We start from the raw sequence: 8,403 nt of genomic DNA, 5'->3' as shown, positions 1-8,403 counted from the left end.
ACAAAGTAAGGAGCATTAAGGATTTTACGAAGGATTTTGGACTGTAAGGATTGGATTCTGGAGGAATTTGTGGTTTAGTCTTCTTCCACCCAGTTCGCTCTACACTCCTACTTCATGTTTCTTTCTACTTCTACTTTCCTAATTTGTACATATAATATATATGTTACTGTATAATGTATATGTCGGGGTTGTCTGGTCTTAGGCGGTTCTCCAGCCTGATATACACTTTACAGAAGGCCCACGACAAGGCGTATTCATTAGTAGGTAAGAAAGGAAGGATGAAGCGGATGGACTAGTAAGCTGATAAGGCTAGGTGCAGCTCTAGTTGCCGAGATGAAGCGGACGGACTAGAACTGTCAAGATAGGAGCCAGCTTACTAGTTACCGAGATGAAGCGGACGGACTAGAACTGTCAAGACAGGAGCCAGCTTACCAGTTGCCGAGATGAAGCGGACGGACTAGTAAGCTGATAAGGCTAGTTGCCGAGATGAAGCGGATGGACTAGAGCCGGGGAGAGACGGGAAATTACACTGGGTATAGAGATGAAGCGGTCGCACCAGTGTAACCGTTGTGAATTAAGTTACAATCTTAGTTGCCGAGATGAAGCGGACGGACTAAGGTTTCTGGAGGAAGGGGGAGGAGATAGGCCATCGTCTATGGTGAGCATACTTAAAAACAACCCTCATGAGAATAGATTGGCAATAAACTTCACTATCTTATGCAGAGTGTACGCCACCAGTCCTGTGACTAGACCTGGTAAAGGCTTGATTTAACGGATCAATCCCGGTGGGAATTGAAGGCTGTAGACTCTTTTAACTCTACTTGAGATAGTTCCGTAGACTCTTTTTGCTCAATCTCTTTTTATTTTATAATAAACATTCTTACACATTACATATTAACATATATACATTTGTACAAGAGATCGTGTTTTTATAATAATAACATTATATACAATTGCTTAGCTTCTTAGACACTTGTAGTGCGGAGCCCTATCGGGTTGCGGCGGCACTTCATGCTCGCTGATTCCTATATATATATATAACGAATAATTTGTTACTGATAGGCATCTGTTGATCAAAGTAAGATAAATAGACGAATAGAGTTGTCGAAGAACACTCTAGGAGACAAGTATATAGTAGCCTAAGTTTTACTCTACAGCAAGAGTGGTCAATAAGTTGATTGCAGGCGAGAAAGGAAGAAAGGTGAAATTAATGCCAAAAAGAACTTGTTTATTACTAGAAAAAATTGTATTTCAGGATCCTCGAGGTGAAAATTACAATTATAAATATTTTTCCTGCCAAGAATGCAACAGTTCAACAAAAGATAACGAAGTCGTTATACAATCAGGAAAGTTGGGGGAATCGCGGTTTTTCACGTCCGAATCAGAAGTTTCTATTTTTTTTTTTCTAATTTAGTCATTCATAAAAAGTTTTAATACTTTGTATTTATTTATTGTTTATTATTGCTATTAATGAGAACTGGTTTTGTTTTTTTCAAATATTGAGAAGGTACTTTAGAGAAAGATTTTTAAAAACTTCCTTATTTAAGTCGATCGCTCCCATTGTCTGTGGTGGATTTCAGTGCACCTTGCGATTTGAAGCGATTGTAGAAGACAAAACGTCCTAGCAATCGTTTAATGCATTCTGGGAATTCTGACAACCTAAAGGGACCTCTACATGTTGGCCGAGCCATGGCGAACTCAGACATACGCTAGCATGTGGATGGGTGGCTTGTACGAGTTGGCCTAAGCTTGTTGCCGAGCCGTCGAAGGACTAACCTGGAATCCTCACACTCGACTGAAAAGACAGGAAACTGCACGTCGATTTCGAATATTACAATACTTACTAGACAAACGGTCCAAACTTCCAACACATTAAAAAAGACTGATTTACATGACTGTAATAGGGCCAATCTGGACATATGGAGTTGAGCTTTGGGGCTCCACTAAACCTTCGAATTCCTCTCGTATCCAATCCTTACAATCCAAAATCTTTCGTAAAATCCTAAATGCTCCCTACTTTGTCAGAAATAAAATCATCCACAAAGACCTTAATGCTCATTTGTAACCGATCTAGCCCGAACCAGATATCAATCCTTCCATTACAAACTCCCTAACCACTCAAACCCATTAGTTTCTAATCTTGCTTCATTCATAAAAAATGTACTGAAAAATCAGAAGTTAGTAAATTTCTTTTGAGAAATACATATCTAAAAAACTATTCGACATACAGATGTCTGCCAACACTCAAATGAAAGCTAGTTAATTGCACCGTAATGTAATTTATGACGTTTATCAATGTTGATTTATAGTTGGTCGGATTTAATATTTGACAATATCTTAGAAACTACTATTCCTCCGAAGATAAAAGTGATATACTACTCTGTAGTACTTTTAACTGCCTTTAATTTGAGTGCTAATAGACATCTGTATGTCAAATAGCTTTTTAGATATAGATTTCTCAAAACAAATTTACTAACTACTGATTTTTCTGTACATTTTTTATGAAATATTACTTTCATCTCGTGAACTATTGGCCGTAAATAGCTCTATTGGTGGTAATATTTCAGCAAATTTATTCTTCCTTAAATAATGTTCTTTTAGATTTTCTAGTGTTGTTAGTAGATTTTAAGATACCGAGTTCCGAATGAAAAATAAATTTGTTTAACGTTTTATAACAGCCGCCATTTTTAATTCCCCCTAACTATATTTGGCTGACTCATCAATTATACTAGTTATTATACTTGGTTTTCATTACAGTAGTTAAAAATTGTCTTAATGCTCAAGGAAATCACTTTGCACATCATTTAATATGAATTTGATGTTTACGTTTAATTAATAAAGTAGTTTGAATGAATAAATAAGTTTTATTTCATATAACTATATGAAATAATAATATAACCTAATATATCCATAACATATAACCTAAATAATCCATAACAATGAAGATCTTTAGGTGTGAATATCTCCTTAACAAAATTCTCACGGACAAACCTACATAGGAATTTTTTTCTTGTTTTGAGGCCCTTAACTCATATTTCCACTTTGCCAAGCAAAAACAAATGTAGTTGATGTCTTCAGCAAACCAATTTTGACTGATAAAAACGTTCTGGAGCATATGCAATTTCTGCAGTCAAGAGAGGTCGTTGAAACAAACTTGATGACTCAAGATAAAACGTAAAATAAACCATTGTCGGATTGTCTTCATGGTCCATTGTCTCTTGTTAATTGTCTATTCAACCTATTATAAATTCGTCTTGTTTTTTTTTTTTAAATTCTATTGATTAATATTTAATTTATTTGATATTAGTTGACTATTGTTTGCATTTTAATTTTTTTTAAATTCATTTATTTAATGTGATTTACAACTGTACAAATAATAAATACAATAAGTGAATATGTTGTATGTTTCATTTACACTTGAAAATCTTGGTAAGAAACCACCCGTTGGTGGTACTTCAAGCATTAATTTAAATTAGAAGGTCCCGTGGCCATCTTCTTTTCTCAGACGCCTCGGAGGATTATCAGGAATAGGATAGGATGGGTAAGGGGTTTGGAATGAAAAGACGCATATCTGTTTTGGGCCACATCTGCAACGAATGGGATGTTAAGGTCTTTGTAGATAAGTTTATTTGTAACGTAATAAGGAGCATCAAGGATTTTGGATTGTAAGGATTGGATGCGGGAGAAATTTGATGGTTTGGTAGAACACCAAAGCTCAATTCCATATGTCATAATTGGTCTGATTATCGTAGCGTATAATATTTTTTTGTAGTGAATGGGAAATTTAGAGCGTTTGTCAAGTAGGTGTTGTAGCAATCGGAATCTACGAGCAGTTTCTTGTCGTTTCAGTCTTGTGTGTGGATTCCAAGAAAGTCTCTTGTCAAGATGGAGTCCTAAGTATCGAATTTGTTCAACAGGCGTTGCATTTTGATTGTAAATTTAAATTTTCTTTAAATATTTCAGTATTTTTTATTGTATTATTTATTGTCTGTTGCAACAAAAATTTAATAAGGAAGTTTGTCTACGATCTTATCTTTTATAGTCAGTACCTTTTTAGTTTCAAATTGCCTATTCGATGTTTAATACAGCTGTATCAAGGTAGAGATAAAATAAATCCAGTACATAAAAATATATATTTGTTTATTCGTAATTTATGCGCTATCATACCGTTCATGCGATTGTAATGGGGATTTTTGCTAAATGTTCAGGATTTTCCCGGGAAGGTTATAGGCTATTCCGATTTTTTCGGTTAAAAATAGTTATTAAGCACTTTTGGCCAATAGCTAAGGAAGTGCACATTTTTTTCATGATTATTATATGCCAATCGATTTTTCTCATTCCGAATAATTTGGAAAAAAATATTATTGATTCTTAATAATATTATATATTATAATATTCTAAGTAATTTTTTATTCATTAAAAAGTTAAAAAAATGTAATAAAAGGAAAATGGTTCAGGTGTTGAAATAGTCATAAAACTATATATTTTTATACATTTTTTTACACTATAGCCTTATTTATACATTTTTTTTTTGTTATGCTTAAATAAATCTAATATAAATCAAAATTTTATATTTAAAAAAAACGTTCAAGAGCTCTAAATAAGAAATGTGAGAAAAAGTCTCACGTACGGCCATCACTAGCGGGTCATCGGCCGCTAAAAGGGTTAGTGATAATTTTTTTAATGAACAGCAAATTAAAAAAAATCCCTGATTTCTCCGGTAGAAAAAGTTATGATCAAATTTAAACGTTTTTGGCATACGTTATTTTATGCATGACATATTTTGTACTATTTATTGTATATTTTATTTATTTGTCATCTCGTATTCAAATTATTTAACAATTTTCTTTAAGACTGTACCCATTGTACTTAATAGTGTCATGAATAAAAGATTCCTAAAAATTAAATAAATGGATTTTTTAATTAAAATATCTCAGATGATATCACTAATTGCTTCTGAAGGACTGTTGACTGTATGAAGAGTTGCTGATATCAAACTGACGTACAAGATTGGTATCAATTTTTTTTTTTAATATTTATTTATTACTATATACAACTGTACATTATAATAAATTTGATCTCGGTTAAATTGTAGTGCTACAGGCGTGTAGAGAAACTACCCATCGGCAGCACTCTAATAACGTTCTACATTAGCAGGTCTCGTGGCCATCTTCTTTTCAGGTGCCTCGAAGGATCGTCAGGAATGGAAGAGGATGCAAGATTAGAAACTAGGAGGTTTGAGTGGTTAGGGAGTTTATAATGGAAGGAGTGATGTCTGGTTCGGGCTAGATCGGTTACAGAGGGAACATTAAAGTCTTTATGTATGATTTTATTTGTAACAAAGTAAGGAGCATTGAGGATTTTGGATTGTAAGGATTGGATACGAGAGGAATTTGAAGGTTTAGTGGAGCCCCAAAGCTCAACTCCATATGTCCAGATTGGCCTACAGTCATGTAGATCAGTCTTTTGTAATGTGTTGGAGGTTTAGACGGTTTGTCTGGTAAGTGCTGTAATAGTCGAAATCGACGTACAGTTTCTTGTCTTTTCAGTCTTGTGTGAGGATTCCAGGTTAATCGTTTGTCCAAATGTAGTTCAAAGTAGCGGATCTATTCAACAGGGGTAAGGATAACATTATTAAGTGGAACTGTAGGGTAGCCGGTAAGTTTACGAAGAAGGGTAAAGGTGATTTGATGGGATTTGTTGAAGATATCAATATTAAATTGATTATATTTACTATTTTTGTATTCCAAGTCAGCATTTTAGTTTTTGGGTATTAATAAGTATACTATAAAAGATTTGATTTGATAATATTTGCTGATTTATATGTTGTCCGGTCTACTGAAATCGGAAATTACGTCCATTTTCATTCAACATATTCATATTTTTCGGGAATTCATAATATATACCACATCAAATGATTTTCATTTAATGACTTAAAATGTTGGTGGTAAAAAATGGACGTTTGAATATCTCAAAATCGGATCCTTCTGAGACAATTTGAATTGACAATGCCTTAGTGACTTCTTAATGTCTTTAAGATCAGCAAATCAATTTATATAAGAGCCCTAGAGGAAAAAAAATACGTTACTTCAACCCAATTTTTTATTACTTTAATAAAAATCATTTATAGTTCAAAGTCAAAACCGACCAATCTGCCAAGTATAGTTAGGAGGAATTAAAAATGGTGACAGTTTCAGAACGTAAAAAGGAAATACTTTTTTATTCGGAGCTCTATATCTTTAAAACTACCAATAATAAAAAACCTAAGAGAACATCATTTAGTGCAGAGTCATGAGCCCTCGTAGAACTTTTTACGTCCAATAGTTCCCGAGATATAATATTTTAAAAGTAGCATTTCATAAAAAATGTACTGAAAAATCAGTATTTAGAGAGTTTGATGTAGGAACAATGAGACGTACATATATCTATTATCACTGAAATTAAAGCTAGTTAAATGTACTATAAACTAGTATATGACGAGAGGCACTATTCCTCCAATATAAACAAACTTATATGATAGTGATAGTGTGGATAAATTGAAAATTAAATGTTTTAAATATTTATGAATTTAAAAAAAAAATAGGGTGTGTTTAACTTATAATTAATGACCTGGGCAGAATAGCTGCAAAACATTTTTTAAATTTTGAAGTGAGGTGAGAATTTATATTTGAAGATTGTCCTTGAGGATGACCGAAATGGCCGAAACGTTGGACTATTGATATAATAAAAAGTGTTGTGACTATATAATTTTGATTTATTTAATAAGATTGTCCTTGAGGATGACCGAAATGGCCGAAACGTTGGACTATTGATATAATAAAAAGTGTTGTGACTATATAATTTTGATTTATTTAATAAGATTGTCCTTGAGGATGACCGAAATGGCCGAAACGTTGGACTATGGATGTAATAAAAAGTGTTGAGACTATATAATTTTGATTTATTTAATAAGATTGTCCTTGAGGATGACCGAAATGGCCGAAACGTTGGACTATTGATGTAATAAAAAGTGTTGTGACTATATAATTTTGATTTATTTAATAAGATTGTCCTTGAGGATGGCCGAGATGGCCGAAACGTTGGACTATTGATGTAATAAAAGTGTTGAGACTATACAAGGATACATTTTTGATTTATTTAATAAATTATTATTATATATGTAGACATGCTGCCTATATTAATATCTAGTAGTTTCATTTTCAATGCCTAAATTATATATTAATTTATTTCAATTGAGAGTGGTGTAATAACATTTATCTCACACCGATTGAGATTACGCATAGTGTTTAAAACGTGTTGTAATTATTTGATATTCTTATCTTAATGTCCACTTGTAATTTCCTTAACAAAACGTTATAATCAGTAATTATATGGAGTGGCATAATTATTGGTAATCTTACTTATCTTAAGTATATCGTGAGTGAAAATCGATTAAGAGATAAGGGAAATTGAATAATGTTGACTCTTTTTTGATAATTACTTTGCTTTTTTGTATTTAGGATTATCTATTCAAACCAGCTTTTCCTCAATATACTAAACTTAGTACGACCTTGCAGAAAACCCTGTCCAAGCCCTATCTCTCTGTTGGTATGTGTTCTATCAAGGATTCTTCTATTTGGTTGTACTACGTTTTCCTTGGTCTACTCAGTCCTATTCTACCATCTATTTCATGATAGTTTTTACTCTATCACTACTTTTATCAATTATATGACATATACTTTTCGAGTTTATACTCGTATTCCATTAAAATTAATATTAGTATTATTTTGTATTGTAGGTATGTTTTATTTAAGTTAAAGAGGGAAGGGGGAGATGAAAGTCACATTGGGTTGAAAGAAAAAATATTTAAAAAAAAAAAAAAAATACAAAAGGAAGAAAGAAAAAAAGAGATTTAAAAAACAAAATAATAAAGCATAGAAAGAAGAAAAAAATTAATGCAAAAGAAATAAATTAAAAAATTTAAATTTTAAATTTGTACCGCTAATACCTATGAAGGGTCAGAGGTTCAGTACTTTGTAAAGAAGTACTGTTACTAGATCAACGGTTGTGCAAGGAGGTGATTTCCCCAGAACAAAAGTGTCTGATTAGAATTTAATAAGTATGTTGGATAGCTAGTTGATGAAGTTGGGCAGCATAACTTTGTTGTTTTTCTCTCTAGTAGTTATGAAATAAGTAATTGAAGTAGAGATTGTAAATTATTAAGTGAAATAATTTTAACTGTGAGAATAATGGTGAAACATACTTCCTTGCATTATTGGCAAAGGAAAGCAGAAATGAGACTTTACCTAGGAAAACTAAAGGTATCCTTTATATCTTAAAGGACGCCGTCGATAGTATAAATTTATTAATTTTTTTTTTTTAATAATTTATTTATTGATATTTACAACTGTATACACATATATA

General features: G+C 32.3%; 1 protein-coding gene across 1 annotated transcript in view; it reads left to right on the top strand.

The window, feature by feature from the left end:
• Window positions 1-8,403, top strand: part of LOC106691111 (cysteine sulfinic acid decarboxylase) — a gene marked incomplete at its 5' end in the record, with an annotated part of 55,632 nt that overhangs the window by 9,497 nt on the left and 37,732 nt on the right.

The sequence above is a fragment of the Halyomorpha halys genome, unplaced genomic scaffold (assembly GCF_000696795.3).
Source record: "Halyomorpha halys isolate HHAL.00 unplaced genomic scaffold, Hhal_1.1 Scaffold2084.1, whole genome shotgun sequence".
Lineage (NCBI taxonomy): Eukaryota > Metazoa > Arthropoda > Insecta > Hemiptera > Pentatomidae > Halyomorpha > Halyomorpha halys.
The sequence above is the reverse complement of the archived record's forward strand: the minus strand, read 5'-3'. Positions and strand labels throughout refer to the sequence as shown.